We start from the raw sequence: 22,271 nt of genomic DNA, 5'->3' as shown, positions 1-22,271 counted from the left end.
AAACTGTAAGGCCTGCTATCAGCATTTCACCACTGCTATAACTGAGAGGTTTCACTATGATTACTGCAAGTATTAAATGACAAAAACACAGGGAGTTAATTGCAAGTCAATAAAAATTTCCCTTATCCATATGAGCATATATATGTATATATATATATATATATATATATATATGCTGAAGCAAATAGTTGTTACAGGTTTATAACAATCTGCACTCTCAAAAGGAACCTGTAAAATAGTATATCAATTTTGTCAGCTTTTTAATTTGTTATAACTTATCAACTTTCTTAGGGGTTTTTCTCCCACAAATGTAGGGAAAAATTCTTGTGTTCAATGAAATTTGCTTGGTTTTGTTTGGGGGGGTGGATGTCTGGTATAAAATCATCTTTTCAGGTGGTCATCCAATTGTTTTCTATTTTTATTTTTTCAAGATAGTGTCCACATATACAATACAGAATGAACAGCTACATGATGGAGTCAAATTAGTGAAATTGCTAATCTATTCTGCTCTTCTAGCAAGCTAGACAAATGTCTTCATTGTATTACTAGCATTGATTTGCCAATGAATGTTTCTCCCTGACAATGACTATCTATCTATCTATCTATCTATCTATCTATCTATCTATCTATCTATCTGTCTGTCTACCTATCTGGCTTTCTGTGATGATGCTGACTCCCATATTCACCCAACGCCATCAGTTCTTCAAAGTATTTACCACTGTAGAAGTAGGATTTACGTATTTTTAAGGAATAGTCACAATAAATTGGAGAATAACTTAGATGATGTATGTACATCTCTCAGTGATTTATGTAATAGTGTTACAATTCCTTTAAGTTTCATTGAGGAGTCCCATGTTTGCTGTAATTTTGTCGTTATTTCACCATGTTCAATTGGATTTGGAAAGAAATATTTTATACTCATTGTTGTTGTTGTTGTTTTCCTGGAGCTCTCATTTTTGAGATTTGTCATGTATTGAAACATCTGGACCAGCTTCAGTCACTCTCTCCTGTGTTAAAACATTATGAAATTTTGTGTGTTGGAAATAATTTGCTTGAAATAGGGCACACAAATAAGATTACATATTTAAAATCTTCTTTTACTTCCCTTGTTGTAGATATTGTCTTAAATTCTAGACTTATCAATGAAATTTTTATGTATTTTGGCATAAGGTAGATGAATTGTCTTTGGATAAAACTTTTATTTTGCAAATGATCCCTGGTGGCTCAATCCTATAATCCTAGCCACTCAAGAGGCTAAGATTTGAGGTTTGAAGCCACAGGGAAGGAAAGTCCATGAGACTCTTCCTTCAATTAACCATCAGAAAACTGGAAGTGGAGCTGTGGCTTAAAGTGGTAGACAACTAGTCTTGAGTAAAATAACTCAGGGACAGTGCTAGGCCCTGAATTCAACCATAACCACCACCAACATCAGCAACAAAGTATTGCATAGATTACAAACTGATACAGTACAAGCTTCATTCAAAACCAAGTTTTCCCTAAGTAAAAAGTAATATTGTTTCTTTCAAGCAAAGGTGTTATCCATTATATGTAAACATGCTTTTGAAATATGACTTTTACCATAATAGGAAATAGAATGAACCTTGATTAAAGATCTTAGATTTAGTAAAGTTACATGCCAACTTGTAATTTTTTTGTCATGAAGATAGTCACATATCTGACAGAAATAAATAGCTCCAAATACAATTTAATTTCTCTCCAAATATTAAACAATTTTGAATGTACTATGAGTATATTTTCTCCATAGAGCACATGATAGCATCCTTGTACTCCCTGATTACCAAAAGTAGTTCACTACCACATTAGTCTATTTTAAACAAAGTATTCATCAAAAATACACAAAATACAGCACTGAGAAGACTATGTGGAAAAGGTAATTGTTTGCAGTATTAAAGTGGATACAAGAAATATAGCATCTTCTATTTTTACCTCAGCAGAGATTGTGTTTATCCCACAATTTCATGTCCTTTTACAACCAAAATAGCAGTTAGAGCATTGATTTACCATGAAGGAAAGTGGAGGATGGGTGGATTTATCAAACTGTAGCAAGAAGGCAAATTCACAAACATAGAATCTGAAAATAAAAGGGGCTTATTATATTCGTACATATACATGTTAATTCAGAGTCATCACTTTTAATATAGTTATTACATTTATTCTGAAAGAAATAAATCAAATAGTAAAAAAAGTCTAAATTTACAAATAGTGAATTTCCATGTGTTTATGAAGAATACGTGTAAATCAAAAGAAACAATGGTAAATGTAATTGTGTGTCCTGGGATATGTTGTCACATATAAATACCATCTAAGAATATCCAACTGCAAAAAACTGCACACATTTTCCCTTCTAATTATTTAAATACTTGATAAAATATGTCTACCAATTAAGTGAAAACTAGGCTGTTCTGCATATTTTTATTAACATAACTTTGAAATTAAGCTGGAAAAAAATGAAGTTGGTCTTGATATTTTGTCCGAAAATGTGATGGGTGTCTATACCTTGACTTCATAGATACTGACTTGGCAAGAGAGAAGTAGACTTGTAATCCTTTGTAAAACCCATGGGTTTTTCTGTGTAAACAAGGTTTAAGAATATTCCATTGGAAATCCAGAGATGCAAGGCCTTTGAACTAAGACATTGCTTACAAAAGGTATACTATGAAGTATAAACATTTTTGATGGGGAAGAGTACAGAGAGCACATGGATGTGGAGGGGAGAGGATTAGCAAATATAGTCATTGTACTCAATGGACCTTAAGAATTGAGCCCTATAACTTGAGGACAGGGTAATCAGGAGATATAAGACTCAGCCTGACTTATGAAATTTAAACTTCTTTGTATAACCACTTAATAGTTTTAAAGAACTAACAAGTATGACAAAATAAAAAAGAAGTCTGTCATGAAGGAGGATTGTTTTTTTAAAAAAATTAAAAATTTACCTAATATTGGTATAATATAACAACTGCAGAAGAGATCATACTGCCTTTTCTTTTGGGGGAAAGATAAAATTATCTAATGACTATCTAAGTCTTTATACTGGCAGGAAAACTGTATATCACTTACATACAAAACTTTGTATTTATTTGTGAAATATTTCTGTTCTAGAAAGCCTAATGAAGAGTAACATTGATACAACACAGTTGTTTTGAAAACCAAGAGGACTGAAAGGAAATTTTCCAAAGCTACAATATTCTTGACCACCCAAGATGACTGCATAACTACTTACTTACGTATAGCTCACCCTTTACCATACTGAAAAGCAAGCTCCTCATAACTTCTCTTTTTTTAATGAGCAACCAGATTATTAAAAATGAACAACCAGACTAAATTAAAAAATGAGTACAAGACTATGAACGATTAGTCTAGCATGGAAGAACTATGTTTTACCTTTTCTCATTGCTGGGCCATATCCTGAAATTGTGCTAAGCCTAGTGAAATTAGAATAGGTCCTGAGAGACTAGAGAACTCTTGATGAGAGGGAATGGAACTACCCACTTGTGAAATTTTGAAGATTTCCCCCCCAGATTTTACAGTTTCCCATAGAAAACAATAATGACCTTATTAAAGTGCAAATACTTAGATGGAAAGCAAGCAATTGTTGCTTTCTTTTTTCTCAGGATGACTGGAAAAAATGCAAGATGAATAAAGCAGGTTTTTGTACTGCCAGAACCCCTCTAGGAAGGTAGAGTGCATACAGACTTTCTTCATGTTTCTGCCTTACCTTGTTGCATAAAAGAATGCTTATCAGGAGTGCAGTGAATCTTATGTTATCAAAGATGGTTTTTTAAGTTTGTTTCACAATTAGAAGCATGCATTAAAATCAAATAACAGTATATTTTAATGCCTTGGCATATAACTTTTCTGTTTCCTTAGGAAAAAAGTTAACTGAGGGTGAGACCAAACAAATCAACAACATACAGTAGGGTAGCAATAAAAGCAATTTATTTAAGCAACAAGAGCTAAGATACTACCTTTAAAAAAATCAAAGCAATACAAAAATACATATTTCTCCATTCTAATTTTATGCTATTATTGTCACATGCTATGTTACTTGGAATTTAATAGAGAGAATTTTATACATGTGTATATTGAATTTGTCTCCTAACAGGGAATATCATTTAAACTTAACCAGGAGAGCAAGAGAAAGAGAATGAGAGAGATGAGAGAGAGGAATTTCTTGTTTATGTGTGTATATGTTTGTATTATGTGTATTGTTACATGAAAGCATAGTTGAGAGCAAGCCATTAAAACCTTAAGTTCTATCTTTAAATGTATAAGTAACTTATAGGTAGATGCTCTACCACTTGAGTCATACCGCTAGGCCTCTTTTGTTTTAGTTATTTTTCAAGTAGGATCTTACATTTTTGTATAAGGTTGGCCTCATATTACAATCTCCTTACCCATAAAACATGCATAGCTTCAATCAAAGGTACACTTCACCACACTAGTAGTTTTATAAGAAGGGAAAATTCCATTGGCTTTTCATTTTAGAATTGAAACTATAAACACTATATCATCTGAGTAATCCTGTTTTTTAATTTTTAAATTCTTTAAGCCTCCTTAACCCAAGACAGATGGTATAAGAACAAAAGCTTTTTGTCAATACATTTCTTAACTTAGTTGTCAGGTCAGACTAGAGATCAATGAGGATTATACATTTCATAAAAGTTTGCCCTGGAAAATATTTTTAAGATCAATTGCAACCTCAGTTATGTATAACATGTAAAAGCATTCGTCTTCTATTCAAAATTCTGACAACAATTATTAGGGCTATCAACAAGTTCATTCACTTTTTTTCTGCTTCTCGTACATATATTCTTTTAAAATTTCATTATTACCTTTAAGTAGTTGTACAAAGAGTTGTTATTTAACAAAGCAGTTTAAGAATAAAATATTTCAACATTACTCCTTTCAACATTCTCACCTAATCCTCTTCTACCCTCTTTACCCTTCTTGATTTTGTAGAACATGCATTGGATATTTGAATGCATTCTGACCTTTTTCTTTTCTTCATTTGTCTACTTCTTTCCCCTTCATCCCACACTGCCCTGTCCAAGTATCTGTTTCCTGATGTTTTATTGTGATGAACTTCAATTTTGTCTTTCTAAGGAAATGTACTATTTGAGATATCCCTTGAATCTTCTGTATTTCAGTTAAAACATTTGTACACACTTGCATACCACCCAACATTTTTACTTAGGAGTTTGCAAGCTAAACCTAGCTTCTACATATAAGGGTTTTCCCTTTGGTTCTCTAGGCTTAACTCACTCATATAATTTTTAATTAACAAACATAATGTTTTTCCAGGTGTTTCTGCTTCTTTACAAATGGCACAATATCATCTTTCTGATGGATGAGTAAAATTCCATGGTGTATATACCCAGGTTTTCTTGAGCCATTCATCCTTTGAGGGGCTTCTGGGCTGATTCCATACTTTGGCTATGGTGAATAGTGCTGCATGAAACATGGGTTGTGCTGGTGGCTTTCCTGTATCCTGATTTATATTCGCTTTGTTTTAAAACAATAATTAGATACTAACAATGGAATTATTAGGATCCAAAACTAAAAACTATGGGAAATCCAGCAAGTTAAAGACTGATAAAGAATTTCTTCACCTAGTAACATAAATTTGAGTAAATTATACTTCATGTAGTACATAAGAAAACTTTATTAGTGACTGTTCTTAGATTTTTTAAATACTCATAGATTTTAAGAAAAAATATTTATATTTTCTCATTTTCTATTAAATATTTTATAAATAGTCTATAGTCCATTTCAATAATTTTCTGTTCCCTAGAAATTGTTTGATTATCAAGTGATTTAACAAAATAATTACGATTTTTTCCTACAAAGTGCTCTTTGTATATTGGTGTTGTTAGGGGTATTGAGATTCATAATGAATGCCATCAAGATGTTATCACTTTTCCTTACTTTTTAATACTATATTCCTAAGGGACTGGATCAGAATAACATCTTGTATTTCTAATCTTAATATTTTACATAAAATAAAACACTTTAATTCCCTCCAGAACACTTAACAGAATAATAAAGGGTATCCAGTATCATCTTTTACTGTTGCAGCTATAAGCATTTTTATACAGATGTGCAGGACAAACTCTCCTTTAAAGAAAAAAGGGGGAAATATGCCAGAATTGTAAAACATCTAGACAAAACACACTTTTTATTGTATAGAACCACAGCCTTTCTTTGTCTAAAAACAGATGATAGAGGAAACCTATCATAGCAACTGATCATGAAAAGAAACCCCAGGAGCACAGAGAAACTATAAAAGAGCTAGGAGGAAGTCATTATGCTGTTGAGCGAATGAGAATCTTATGTCAGAAAGTTGTGAAATGTACTCATTATAGGTCATCTTGGTAATTATCTGACATCTACAGACAGAGTCACTTCTTAATCACAAGAATGCATCAGTACTAATAATGATTCAGACCAAGATGATTGAAATAATGAATACACTAACTAAAATGTAAATTCAAGGCTAATTTCTCTCTTTTACTATACTTTCACACTAAAGGATAAAAACATGTTTTTATATAAACATGTTAATAACAATAATAGCTCAGAACAAAATTATAAATAGTGAAATCTAAAAATGAAGATCAAAATATTTAATTCCATTAATATCTCATATCTCATTGACAGATACTTATTAACTATACCAGTTATTACTTTGACTAGAGAATATTTAAAAACAATCCAATATTATTTGGCTGAGAAAATGACTTGATACTTTCAAACATGTTTTTTCAGATTTAAGTACCTTGATAATTAGTAAGTATACAATTTTGTATAAAGAAATGCAATGAATCCCAAATTATGTTTATTCAATTATATATCAGATAAATCCTAATATGCTTCAAGGCTGCTTTGGAGGTAACCTGTAGTCTATACACTCTTAGTAAAAAAAACAATCATTAATGACAAGAAATATAAACTACAGAGTCAAAACATGATTATGTAAATAAGTGGTTAAGCAGTAAACAGGGAAAAAATAACTGGAGAGTTTATGTACCACAGGCATCAAGCCATGGAATGTGGCTCTCTGTTAATTTTATCACCGCTGACCATTGACTAAGAGAACAGAAGAGGGAAGTATTTCTAGAAAATCCAATTTTGTTGCCCCAGTCTCATAGTACTATGTGGTGAATTGAAATAAAATGAACTCAGGAAGTGATTCACAGTATAATTTAATACTGAATAGTTCAATACTTAATAGTGGAATTTGTTATGTCACAAATATTTTTAGCAGGGTTTGCTATAGACACAATTTTTCCAAAGAAAACAGCTATAGCCTATCAAATAATATGTAATTAGTGCTGAAACATGTTACAATTCATACTATTTCCTTAAGGGTTATAAAACATATTATGTTAAGTATCTGTACATTTTCTTTCATATTATTTTTTCCCATTTTAGGACTTTATGAGTTTGGATTGTTCCAAACATTCACTAAACAGCAGGATGAAATTGGAAAAACCAAACAAAATCAAGTCTGCCAAAAAAAATGCTCTGAACATTCCTCAAATGTAGCTGCTCATTATCTTTTATGAAAAACATTAGAAGCATAGAGACTTATGGTTTTATTAAAATATATCACATTAGTATAAATTTAAAAACCAGAAAAATGAGAAGATTTTATTGCAGAACATCATGTGAGGGCATGTTGTGTGTCCTCTTGAATTTATGAGAAAGTGGATTGCTGATAAAATATAAGGTGATTTGATATAATATTCCTAACAATCTGAAATATGAAGCGCTTCCAGCTAGTTTTGAAATGACTTTTTGCAGGTAGAATAATACAAATTTAAAGCCAGAACAGATGATAGGACAGATATAACAGATACTTGCACAGCAGTACTTAGAGCACAAAAGAAGAAAACATTTAGAGTTATGAAGACATGCACATTTTTCCCTTTGAACTAAATAAGTGTACTGAAGAGATCCATAACCAAATTTTTACCTTCAATTATAGGATCCTTTTTTGTTTTCTAAACTTCATTTCCTAACTATATTTAGAATGCCATAGTGGATCCTTAAATCAGATTATATGTAAGTGGACAATATAATTATCCATTTTGTGTTTCTTTTTTAAGCTTTAAACTATACAAAATAGTATTTGCCATTTTCTTAGTTTTATCTACAAGAGTTTGTTGTTAAATCTGCAGCAGTGTATTTGGAATTTAACCCCAACTGCACCAGCCTTCAGTCTGTGGAAATTTGACTGGAGAAATCAATCTCTCTTCTTTAGTCAAATGAATAGAGGGAGGATATGAATTTGTAATTTGAAGGAAGGGGGTTTAAGATCTTCAAGAGTTCCAGTTTGCAGTGTCGCATTGGAAAAAAATGAAAATTGTCACTCATATGCGCACAACAAAGAAAAGTCTCAACAATTAGAAAAATCAGAAACTCTTCTTATACTCAGAAGAGAATTGTGGCTAATGGGAAAAGTTCTCTCATTTAAAATAGATAGATAAAAGGGCGGAATCCCTCTGCCAGAACCAGAACTGATAAGAACGGTCCCAAATACAATTTATGAATCATTGGGGTGTCAGCAACTCAATCATAAGACTGACAATTAAAAAGACTGAAGGTCCCTGATATCACAGCCTCCTCGACTACCAGACCTAGTGAAAGAATCAACATGCACAAATATATTTCAAGAGCAACATTTTTAAAACTTAGATTTTTATTGATACTGTAAAGGTGATGTTCAGAGGAGCTACTGATACCTAAATCAGGTAATGAGTAATAGCCTTTTGGACATTACCACCCCTTCCCTTGGTCTCTCCCAGTTCTCTATGCCTATTCAGTGACAACTTTTCACAACTTTCAACACAGAAATGTAAGCAAAATGGAGAGGAGTAGAAAGGATGGAAGAGAATATGTAACAAAGTTTTTCAAAGGTTCAGTGGGTATGCTGGAAGGAGAAGAGAGAAACAGGGAAAGATATATTTGCAGTAAAAAATGGCAAAAAAAAATTAGTTTATATTGAGGGTAGACACAAAATACCACATCTGGAAAGCTCAGAGAATATCAGGTAAGATATGTGCAAGTAATTTTCAACTAAATAAACCATATTCATATTCTATAAAATGATATATGAGAGGAATATCAAGAAGTAGAGGAAGAACTACACTATTGATAGAGAAACAAGGAAAAGGATTCCACTGGATTTCTCTTCAGAAAGCACACAGGTAAGAAAAGAGGGAGTGGAAATATTAACTATGTTGAAAGAAAAACAACCTATTTTGAATTGCATGTCTGGCAAAATTATCACTCAAAAGTTAAAAGTAAACAATTCACTTAGGCATGTGAGTTTTAATAAATGTAAAGTATATGGAAAGTGAATTTCATAACTCTTAGTTCAAAATGGTAGGCATTTTACTTACAAAGAAGAGAAAATAATCATATTTTGAGTAATTACAAATACTGTGTGGAGCACTGTTTCAGAGTTTTAGTTAAGCCTCATCATGTTTCACAATGAAGTAAATTGAAATAGGAAAGGTTTTTATTAATCTCAAGCAAAGAAAAACAAGTTTTCAATGAAAGACAAACTCAAAGCTTCTATTATTGATGATGTTCTTGTATCACCTTCCTGTGGTTGTACCTACACTATCTCTGTAATCTTATCTGAGTATATTGGAAACCGTGTATACTGGTATTGGAAATAGGAAATTGAAAGGGAATACCAAATTTGACAGACACAGGGTAAAAAAAGACAAACAACTACAAAAGCAATACTTGCAAAACTGTTTGGTGTAAGTGAACTGAACACCTCCGTTGGGGGGGGGGAGGGAAAGGGGGAGGAGGGAGGGGGGTATGAGGGACAAGGTAACAAACTGTACAAGAAATGTATCCAGTGACTAACGTATGAAACTGTAACCTTTCTGTACATCAGTTTGATAATAAAAATTTGAAAAAAAAAAAGAAATAACAGAACCTGGAAAGCATATGTTTTCTAGTTGACATAAATTCATATTTAGCTAAAAACAAAAGTTAGATATTTTAAAATAAAGCTATTGAGTAATGCTACATTTCAATAATATTTTTAGAGTATGTATACTTAGAGAAACACGAAGTGTTTCCAAATCTACATGCACTGATTGGACATACTATAATTTCAATTTTGTTGAACTCTCTTGCACACTTGTCATGAATCGTTGGTCCTTTCAAATGTGGATCTTCAAATAAGCCTATAAATCATAAAATAATTCCAATAATATATGTCAATTCTTTAAGGAACAAGGCAATTCTAGCTGTGTGGGAAAGAAACAAATTCACTCAATGCAATGGAGGTTAGTGAGCACTAAAATTTCTCTCAGAATAATTAAATTGAACAGCAATAGCCAGGCCATTTCTAGCAATGAAATGTAGGTCTCATAATTAATAAATTTTCTATTTTTGTTTCTCCATTAATTTTAAAATAATTTTATGTGTAGAATCAGATTTACCATATGTTCTAAGAGGATAACTAACAGCAAAGAGGAACATATAAAAATATATGTAAATTCAACCAAAAGATGACATAAAAATATTTATGAAGACAAGCTTTAATCTTGAAATAATGATAAAAGTATAGGAATTCACCATAATTTTATTTTAAAATCTTTAAAAATAGCTTATATTAACATTGTTGTGCAATAAAATGAAAAAAAATACTAGAAAATATGCTGATATCAGGATATGATATAATCAAAATCATTGCATGAAATTCTTTTTACTTGATAAAGTAGGTAACATTCTTTCACTTTCTTAATATATGCTTTGAAAGAGGTTTCACAGTAAAACGAAAATGCTATTATTCCCCAGGTAGCATATAACTTTGTGAGTTAAATATGAGCAGAAACAGAAATGAAAAGAAAGATTTGTCTGAGCAACAAACAGCTTGGCATAAATTTAGGAAATCATTTATGTTGGGAGAGGACTGTATATCTTTCAGCTTTCTTTTAGAACTTAATGAAAACCCACAGTACCTCACTGGACTAAAAACTAACCACTCCAGGGAACATTTTATGTGCATTTCAAGATTTCACTAAATTACTAAATGTTATAGGGGTGTTGAACAGAAACAACAACAACAAAACTGCTGTTTTGATCAGGTGTATTGTCCATAGAATTCACTATGTTTCTGAAACCTGGCTATTACTTTAAATTTACTTGGCAATTTTTATGATATTTGTGAATGGTTTGTAAGAAAACAAATACCCAGGTCTCATTTTATTCAATCAAATATTAAAATGCTTCTTTTCTTTTTTTTTAACATCTTTAAGTAGTTGTCCACAGGAACTTTATGAATACAGTGTCTGTTGTTCAATAACATGCATCTTTTTCTCATCATAAATCCTCATCCATCCCTCACAACCCACCACTTTCCTTACTTTTCTTCATTTTTAGATTATATTTTGAATTTGTTTGCTTTTTAACAAAGCATTTTATGTATACAATATCTCTTGCTTGATCTGTGTGTCATTCCTTAACATCTCCACACACACACCCTTCCAGGTTGAATTTGTTGATTTTTCAACTGTTTTGTTTATATGGCATTTTTCTAAATGATTTCAGATGAACAAATATGTGTCTTATTTTTGTGTGGACTCTTCAAAAGTTTTAAAGTTTGTACATGTTACACAGGGAATTATATAATGTGAAACTAACATTCATTTATTTCCTTGACCCAAATACAAAAATATAGGAAAAATAGTTATCTGTTTTGATATAAGCATTCAGTCCATAATTCTTCAATTAATCATTTAAACCTACGTGAATAAATATTTTATTGTAATTATTAAATATAACTTTACTTATAGATATGATGCTACCATTTTTATCCAGATTAACTTCTCTTATTTATTTTTATTTTATGAATCCTCAGATCTCAGCCTCCTGAATAGCTGGGATTACAGGAGTGAGATACCAGCACCTAGATGTGGTATACCATTTTATTCATATATGTATGGTTTTATTTTTTTAAATAAAATATTATTTTGTAAGACTTCACTGAATTAAATAGAAAATGAACAAGTTTATAATCAAATATCTTTGCACTTGTACCTTCTATAATGTTCTGTATTATATGTCATTTGTCAGCCATTGCCTTACCTCAAGCCACTTAAATTAATAACCATGCTTATAATGTCCATTTTATTTTTATTACTATCTATTTTTTCTCAAACAAAAGTTTAAGAGCTCAGAATCATCACAACAAATCTTCAGCAAATTGACAGAAAACTATCACAATAGAACCTTATTTTGAGAGCAAGAAATTTGGACTTGCTAGACAATAAATGTAAATTAGGTTATTAAAATTATAATCAAAAGTGACACTGTCCTTTAATCCTAGTCTTGGGATCCTAGGCAGAGGGCCCCTGTGTTTGAGCACAGCCCACATTTTTATCATAGGACCCTTGTCTGAGAAATACCTGCTTGAAATGGTGTTAGGGGACCGATAATATATGTATATGTAAGTTTCATATTAATAAAAATAAAAGGAAATGGCTATGGCTGCATCTCTATTATATATTTCACTCCTCTCAGCCATTGTTCAGTAAGAACAATTCCAAAAATCCAAAAGAATTTTGAGACTTTCCTAGCCTATTTAGTTTGTAGGAAACAAAAGGCTGTATGAGGGACAAGGTAACAAGCAGTACAAGAAATGTATCCAATGCCTAACGTATGAAACTGTAACCTCTCTGTACATCAGTTTGATAATAAAAATTTGAAAAAAAAGAAACAAAAAGCTTGACCCCCTTCTTTCCTTCCTTCCTTCCTTTCTTGCTTTTTCTTTCTTTCTTCATTCCCCTTCCTTCCTTCCTTTCCTTTTTCCTTCTTTCCTTCCTTCCTTTCTCTCTCTTTCTCTTTCTCTCTTTCTTTCTCTTTTCTCTCTTTCTTTCTCTCTCTTTCTCTCTCTCTTTCTCTTTCTCTCTCTCTTTTCTCTCTCTTTCTCTCTCTCTTTCTCTCTCTTTCTCTCTCTCTTTCTCTCTCTTTCTCTCTTTCTCTCTCTTTCTTTCTCTCTCTCTTTCTTTCTCTCTCTCTTTCTCTCTCTTTCTCTCTCTTTCTCTCTCTCTTTCTTTCTTTCTCTCTTTCTTTCTCTCTCTTTCTCTCTCTTTCTTTCTCTCTCTTTCTTTCTCTTTCTTTCTCTTTCTTTCTTTCTCTCTCTCTCTCTTTCTTTCTTTCTTTCTCTCTTTCTTTCTTTCTTCCTTTCTTTCTTTCTTCCTTTCTTTCTTTCTTTCTTTCTTGTCCAAGTCCAGGAGCTTGGACTCAGGGCCTGATTGCTATCCCTGAGTTTCTTTTGCTCAAGGCTAGCACTCTACCACTTGAAGCCACAACACCACTTCTGGCTTTTTTAGTTTATGTGGTACTGAGAAATCGAACTCAAGGCTTCAAGCATGCTAGGCAAGCACTCTACCCCTAAGCCAAATCCCCAGCCCCAAAACTAAGTCCTTTCAAAAGGAAAACAGGGTATAAATCTCCTAGAGTGCATGAGCAAATCTTACTTTAACAAAACACATTTTGAAATCTCTAGTGGATAATTTTGTATAAAAATCTTTAGAAATAGTATATTCTATTTAGAAATAGTGATTAATTCTGTTAAACAGATACATCTTAAGAAAGTTCAGTTTGTAATAAGCTTGTTAAGGAATGTGTTTGACTTTCCTGACTTTCAGTGATAATGCACTTGTCATAGGCAACTGCTGGAAGTGGCCATCATTCTTCCTGTCATAAAAAAATACAAAGCACAGTAGTTTGATCAATAAATGATAAAATGTTGAATCTTATGGTGTAATGCCATTCATGATAAAATAGATTTTGTGTGAACAGACCCATTATAATTACGTCTCTCTTTTGTAAATATGTTAACAATAAATATGTGACCATGCATATTTATTGTACATAGAGTATATGAACTTGGGAACCAAATACTGTTTCTTAAAACTATTATTGGGTTAATAATTTTTTTCAAAAAGTTTTCCTCCAAAAATAAACAAATGATTTTATTCATATTAATTTTTATTACTGCTAATTTCTCAAATAGAATACAATGCCAAATTAAACAGAATGAAAAAATGTCAAATCTTTAGTTTTAAAGTTACAACATGAAAATCTATTGCAATTAAAGCAAAATTTTAACAAGGCCAATCAGAGGATTTATAATAGTTTTTTGGGGTTTGTTTGGGGGGAGGGCTGGTCCTGGGGCTTTAACTCAATGACTAGGCACTCTCTCTGAGTTTATTTAGGCTCAAGGCTAGCACTCTATTAGCATTTAAGTGATAGCTCCACTTCTGGCTCTTTTGAGTATTTTATTGGAGATAATATTCTCACAGGGATTTATGACAGGGATTGCTTTGAACCGTGATCCTCAGATCTCAGCCTCTTAAATAACTGGGATCATAGGCATAAGTCACCAGAGTTGGGCTTAAGTAATTGTATTACTATTTAATATTCTGTTTGCACATATGTTTATGTGTGTGTTCAGGTTGCAGAGGTTGAATTCATGGCCTGGCACCACCCCTGTGCTTCTTTGCTCAAGGCTAACACTGTATGACTTGAGCCACAGCTTCCCATGCAGCTTTTTCATAGTTAATTGGAGATAAGAGCCTCAGAAACTTTTATGCACATGCTGGATGGAGATTCTCAGACCTCAGCCTCCTCAGTGTCTACAGTTACAGGCTTGAGCCACCAGCATCATGCTTCTATTTGCTTAGTAAAACTAATAAGGGAGATGATTTAAGAGAGGAATTTAAGAGAGGAATTAAGTAGATTTTCTTGAAAGAAAATTCCAGAAATAGATTTTATGCTTTACATTCCTAACTGTCTCTTAAACAACATGATATTGCACTACTTTGTGTACTTTTCATGAACTTCAAACAAGCAAACCAAGTGACACTTGTCAGTTCCTAATTCTTTATCTCATTTTCTTTATTACATAATAATCACACTAAGGAGTAATCCTGAAATTGTTATAAAAAAGTGTAGAAATGTATTCAAGAAAAGAAAGCACACACATAAAGCATAAAGTAACTTTAGAACCAGTATTTGAGTGCATTCTATGATGTGTAATTAGCAACACTAAGCAAACAATGCAAAAATTATTCCTGCTATTTCTTTCCCCATAAGAACTAATACAGATGAAACAAATTCTGCAGTTTCAAACTAAGCATAAAAAACTACTGCGGTTTGAAATTTTCTTTCTAGAACAACATTTTTGGGGGATATAGTCCTTGTGAAAAATTCAGTTGAAGTGTTGGAGTTCATGAATAGTACTTACCTGCCCTCATGAATACAGATAAAAGCTATAGATGAAATTTGTTTACTCAGATTTGTTGTTTTCTCTTTTTCACATGAGAGCACAGCAGAAAGTAAAACATCACAGTCTCCATCTTAGAAACAAGCCCAGAGCATTACCAGATACGAAACTTATAAACACTTTTTTGTCTTTAAAATGATATATAAACATTAAATATCATATACATTAAATATCATATATAAACGTTAAATATCATGTACATTAAATATTAAAAACATTTACATCTTTTTCAATAAGAAATCTTGTTCAATAGGAAGTTTATAGCTTAGATCTGTGGATATAGAGAAAAAATCTTCCATATATTCCTCCCTACAATAACATTTGAGTTCATTTTACAAATATTTACTAAATATCATGTGTGCATTATATATATAGATGATAATTAGATAGATGGATACATACATACATATAATTTGCCAATTTTTATGGTTTAATGTGTACAAATTATGAAGAAATTTAAAGATAGTTTATTAAACATGGTATTTCTAATTGTACCTGAAGTGACTTTCTGAATAAATAAGGAATTCATACATAGCTCTCTATTAATTGAGATTGATTCCAATTCTCTGTCCATTTAGTCATGTTGAGTCCCATAGAATTATGAGAGTCATCCTCAAATAAGAGCAGCAAACAAAATTTTGTTTCCATCAATCAGTGTCTAGACTAATTATAGTAGAATATAGGGATAAAATTGTTATAGTCAAACTTACTACAGTAACCTGTGAGCGTTTCCTGGTATTAATTTTCTATACTGAGTAAGATAGCATGAAGGGGCATAAGATCCTATCCATCAATATTCTCGGGTTCTGTAAATTAAAACTCTTAGTATATCATGAGAAGATTCTCTGCTAGGTTCTTTGATCAAATGGACTTAGTTTCACCATTGTAGAGTATTAGTAAAATTCACTTACAAGCCAATATGATATACCGGACAAGTTATTTTCTTCATTTTGTAGGCCTGGAATTGTCTCTATTTGCTGGACAATTCTTTGGGTTACTCTAAGTTAGCAGAGGACAATCTATGGTCCTTGGAACATGACCTCTTCCATATTCAAAGCCAGCCAAGAAACACTTTCTTCTCTTTAAAAATCTTCTTTATGTCTTTAATCCCTCTGACATTGACTTTGGTTTCAATAAAACTCGGGTCTCTTTTGAGGGCTCACAAAATTAGGTCAGCCACGGTAAAGATGGCATTTCTTTGTTAAAAATGTACTGTCCTAAATAGCATAACCTAATCTCAGCACACTAAAATACAATGGTTCTTAATGGTCACATGAACATCTTGCCTGTCACTTCCTCTGCCGTTGTATAAGTCAGTTCAGTCTCAATGTCATTGTCCTGTAAATACATTAATAAGCCCATTTCAGAATAAGGCTGGAAATATTCTTGATAAGTAATACATGAAAGCATTTAAAGAGATTACCTGGAATAAAACAAATATACAACAAATGCTAAGTTATACTATTAGTGAAGTATTTTTCTTAACTGTTAATTTAAAAAAATCTATAATATGACACTTCAACTGTGAGGATTACTGAATGTTTCAGTGTATACATTTTGTTATTAAAAGGGCAAAAACATTCACACAACTAGAAACTCTAGTTAGAAATAATTCCAAAAGATTTAACCTTTCTTAAGATTTTCTAAAACAGAAGCTCCTTGATTGAAACCAGAAATAAATTAAAAAAAAAAAAAACAACATTTTCCACTACCCATTTAATCACACTATTAATGCTCATGAGTGGTAGTTTAATTCCAATTTCATTCATTTTAATTCCTCATTAAGCCAAATGGTGTTCTATCTGTCATATACTTGAACATATTCTTAATGAGAAAAATAGTAATCATTAAATTCACCATTTAAACACTGAAAATGGATTGGATATTATTCTTCCACTTGCATGTTAAACCAAGCCAAGATTCCTGTGTTATCTATGGCTGAGAAATTATGTGAATGATTTCAAACAAGTCAGTGAAAAAGTATGATCTACTAAAACATCCATATGCTTGAGGAAAGCATATGGTAAAAAGTCTGCTCATTTATTTTTAAATAAATACTATGTACATGTACAGCTTTAGAAGATTTGTAAAGAATATCAGATGCATCAAAACTAAAATATGTTCCTAGTACTAAAGGGCCTATAACTTAATTATGTGAGATAGAGGGAAAATGTTTACATGCTGTAAATAAAGGGAAGATATTTTATTTCCAATGTGAGAAATGAATGCCTTAAAATTAAGCAATTTGGAAAATATATGTTTTAAAGAGCTGAAATCAAAATGAAAATCAATTTGGTAATCTTCCTCTACTTTTCTGTACTTTTCATCATTAGTTAGTAATCCATGTACTGGAGAAAAATGTGTCCACTCTCTACTTTCATTTTTATTAAAAAATAAATGTATAGATTTATTAATAAAATATCGATAAAGACTCCAAATATGAATTTTTATAAAAGTAAATCAATTATAAATTAATAATGCAATGCTCATGTGATAAGTCATATATGCTTGTACATGTACAAACATGTATATACATATATACATGTATGTATACGTGATATACTTTCCATTAGTCTTAGGTAGTCAAGAAGTTGAGACCTGAAGGATCATGGAGGTTGTACCTCCAATTACTGAGTCTAGTCTGCAAGATTGTATCTCTAATTTGGAAATACCAGCAACCTGGACTGGTGGCATAGTGCAATGATAGTTTATCAGTTCTGTGCAAGAAAACACAATGAGAGCACTAATTTCTAACTTTAAGCCCTGGTTCTAGACTGGAAAAAATAATTAAAGAAACATATGGAGAAATATTTAGAGATTATGATTTGAAAGAATTTAAAATAATATTTGGAAAGTAAAATTATTAATATGAGAATATTATCAGTGAAAACTAATGTTACTATGAAGAGACTATATTTGAATCCATAGATAATGAAAATTAAAATTAATGGAAATGTATTTTGTGTTCAAATTGCTTTACTCAAATATAATTATAAGTATTATATATCTTGAGTTTCCATTTTTTTTCTTCCCGTTTGCATCACACTTCCTTTTGTAGGCAAACTACAACCCATATAGATGGTTTTAATTTTTCACAAATGTTTCCAAAGCTATAGCTTGAGAAGAAATAAGCAGACATAATTACATAAAATGGGAATGGAAATTTTTATTGCTTTGGAAAGTCTGGGTTAAGCATCTCAGAGAATCCAAAGAAAAGAAACTCAATGCCAAACAAATTAACACTTTCTCATTTTATCCTCCTCCTGTTCTTACAGAACTCTGTTTGCCACATGTTTATATGGAAGATTCAAAACATATCATTTCTCTTCTTTTTACTTGAAGAACCATGGCTGATTTGAATAATGTAAACAAAAATACTGTTTCTAAAAAATAGCAGCATTTATTTGTAAATTATTTTAAAAATTATTTTTTCCATCAATGATCTTTTAAACTGAAGAAACTGTAACCTTATTAAGACTGAAGTAAGAAAATAATATAAATAAGAAAATGAAAATATCAGAGTACCTTATTTTTAACCTAGGGATTGTTTTCAAGTATGTCAAGCTATTTTCCATAACTTCAAGACTTCAGTATGTAAACATCTTGATTTAAACAAGCACATTTATATTTGGTGACCCAAATTGGTTTATATGCTAGTTCTTAATTAAATGGCCTGCAGAACAGATATGTCCTGTCCTCAGGCTGTCAGACTTAGGTAAAGAGAAGATGATATTTCATTAAGTACTCAAGATTAATCTTACCATTATGTTGCATCTACTAGTGAAGCTCTTAGCCTAACTATTTGTATTACGTTGACAAGTCTATAGAATTTCTTTAGAAATATGTGCAAGAGGAAAAATAAATCAGTTATTTTTTGATAACCTGTTTTGCTCTTCACAAATTGCCTCTGCCCTTCCTTGCTAATAGAATATAGAACTTAAAATTTTACTCTTAAAAATTTCTGGAACAAAACTGTCTAGCAAACCAAGTTTGCCTTTTGTTGAGACACAATCACTACCATACTGCAGGCTGATGACTAATTCCCAGTATCTACCTTGTGCCTTTGATGGTTGAGTTAACATCAACCCTCTGATCCTGTTTCATCATCTGTGAAGTTATATAACTTATATGGTTGTAGAGAGGATTCATACATTTGGGACATAAGAAAAGGGTAATAAAATGGCAGCTATTGTTCTCTATATTGTTGGGTGGTTTCCAGCTTCTCTGAGTAGTTATGCACGTAGATTTTTACTAGTCCACACAGTTGCCGTGAACTTGCTCTGTACCAGAATCACTCCCTATTCTGTTTCAAACTAATCAAGTTATTAGAGTAGGTAATTTCAGTGAAAGTTATAACTGCTTTCTGAACATAATTATTCTTCTTTGATAGCTCTTGCAAATATACTCACAGGAATATTCTACAGCTCAGCACTAATGGGGATAGTTATAGTATCACCAGGCAACAGAACCTTAGGTGATTACATCATGCATTTGTTCTATTGTTAACAAAGGCATCATTATGCAGTGCATGCCTGCATAATAAATTTAATTTATGTTTTGCTTAGTGGATGCTAAAAACCATTCCCAAGTCTTTAAGTACATTGTGTCAATTAACCCCCCAAATTCTAAAAAGTACAATTTTTTCCCACTAATGAATGGAAAACAAAAACACATAGGATGGAAGTACACCAGAACCTTTCAAACTATGAACTTTTGTGGCCTCTTGAATAAAGGTCAGAATGTTCAAAATAAAAGCCTGTTGCAATGAACTGCTGTATGTATGTTTTGGGAGATATGTAGAACCTGGGCATTCTTAGAGGATACAGTTTCCCAAACTGTAGCATGATTTCCAAAATATAATGGTTATGAAGGTCCTGTTGTTGACAATATTTTATTATATGCTAGTCTTTATATATGTTAATATATACACATATGTAGGTTAATAGTACTGAAACTCCTGACTTCACTCAATAATGTTAAGTAAAATTCAAAAAATATATTACTTTTAATAAATAAATCAATATAGATTATCAGTAAATATTACAATATTTTGAAGGTAGTACAGACATTGTTGAAATTTAAAGTTTACTGACAAACCTACTGTACTTCTCAATGCTGATGTTAACAGTAGTGATGTATTCCTCCATTTTCCTCATGAAACCTTAGAATCCTGGTTTTATCCCTCTCTCTCATAGTGACAATATATCCTTTCCAGATATACTTTAATGTAAACATGTAGATTCTCTGTCATGGGACCACATACATAATGCTCAAAGGAAAGTTTAATTCATTTATCCAGGACTTCATGCACTCAAAAAAATTAATATTTTTGTCATTCTCTTCTGAAAGGTCTAGTTACCTACAGTACATAGGATTTTACAACTGGATTTACATAGACAAAGGAGAAGCATAGTTGTATCTAGTCAGGCATTTCCCAAGTGTTATCATGTTTCTCCCCTACTTGTGACATCTCCCAGCCTCATCTTGGTTTGAGACCAACATGTATTTATCATTTTCTGTCTAGAATTTCTAAGTGATGATATTTCTGATGGTGATTTGTAAGTAAGCTAACAGTCCAACCTCTGTCCTTCATACACTCATCAAATATATAGGCTAGACAGTTATTTTTTAAATGGCCAACTTTAAAGCAAGGTATTGATGGCTCATGCCTGTAAGCCTAGCTACTCAGTAGGCTGACATGTGAGGAACAACCTTTGAAGCTAGCCAGGGAAGGTAAGTCTTTAAGATTCTTATCTCTAAATAAAAACACAAAACAAAACAAAAGTAACAAACAAACAAAAACACAGAACAGACAAAGCCAGAAGTGGAACTGTAGCTCAAGTGTAGAGCACTAGCCTTGAGAAAAATAAATAAATAAATAAAACAGCTCAAGGAAATCACCTGTGCCTGAGTTCAAGCCATGGGCCTGGTATTAAAAAAAAGAAAGAAAACAGAAAGACACAGCTTTAGAGACAGTGCCATGCATTTTGAGACTGACATATAAACATAACTCAATGTTTTCTTAATTTCAGTTGCAAGGATATTTTGTTAAACATATTTCTTTGCATGATTTAAAATGATATTTTCCCTTGTAATGAAATATTTAAATTTTTCAATGTCTGGAAGTATTCAAAGCATATTACAGAAAGGCTCTTAGAATGCTTTTACTGAGATAAGAAGGACTTTTATATTGTTCATATGACAGCCTTATCCTGATGATATTTTGCATTCTCATTTTATTTCTCATTTTATTCTGTTGTTCAGATCCTTTCTATACGTATTTTTTTACTTCAAGTATCAGTTCTACATTTTCTTTGTACTGAAAGAAGAGAATTTTTGTGTGCTTTAGTATTGATGTCCTCTTCCTTTCAGAGTCTCTTGTCTGCGGGAAGCAAGTACAGAATTATTTGAACCACATACTATAGAGCAGCTGTGTTAATGAAAGCATTTGTTTTCATTTATTTTATGTGCACATACCTGAAGAGCTATGCAATGGCTATGCATTTATAAACCGAATGAATGGACATCAAAAATAAACACAGGAATAGAATCAGTTAGGAACCAGAATTTGTAGTTAAAGGGATTATATAAACCACAGAATTAGACGGGAAATTCCATCCCTATGTCTCTTGGGGCAATAGTATATCATCATGCACTTTTAGTTTGTCGTCATTGTCTACTTAATACCTAATAAATGAATTTCTTGTCATTTTAAATAGTCTAATATTGAGTATGTTGAGGCTTCTAGTGTTCTACTATTGCATATTGAGCTATAAGACAGACTTTAAAAATTCCAAAATGCTATGGTGTGATTACATATATTTAAAATATCCAGAGATGTTAGCAAAGTATAAACAATTTGTCCCACAATTTTTTTGAAATAGAAAAAATATATAGAGTGAGAAAGAGATGTTAATATTAATTACTA

At 31.7% G+C, this 22,271-nt stretch overlaps 1 long non-coding RNA gene across 1 annotated transcript; it reads left to right on the top strand.

The window, feature by feature from the left end:
* Nucleotides 1-5,048: 5,048 nt before the first annotated feature.
* On the top strand, nucleotides 5,049-20,570 carry LOC125361080. Its single transcript, XR_007212875.1, has 3 exons — nucleotides 5,049-5,182; nucleotides 9,082-9,085; nucleotides 20,559-20,570. It is a non-coding gene; the product is annotated as an uncharacterized LOC125361080 (long non-coding RNA).
* Nucleotides 20,571-22,271: the final 1,701 nt, after the last annotated feature.

This window comes from Perognathus longimembris, chromosome 12 (genome assembly GCF_023159225.1).
Source record: "Perognathus longimembris pacificus isolate PPM17 chromosome 12, ASM2315922v1, whole genome shotgun sequence".
Taxonomy (NCBI): Eukaryota; Metazoa; Chordata; class Mammalia; order Rodentia; family Heteromyidae; genus Perognathus; species Perognathus longimembris.
This window is presented reverse-complemented; position numbering and strand designations above follow the sequence as displayed.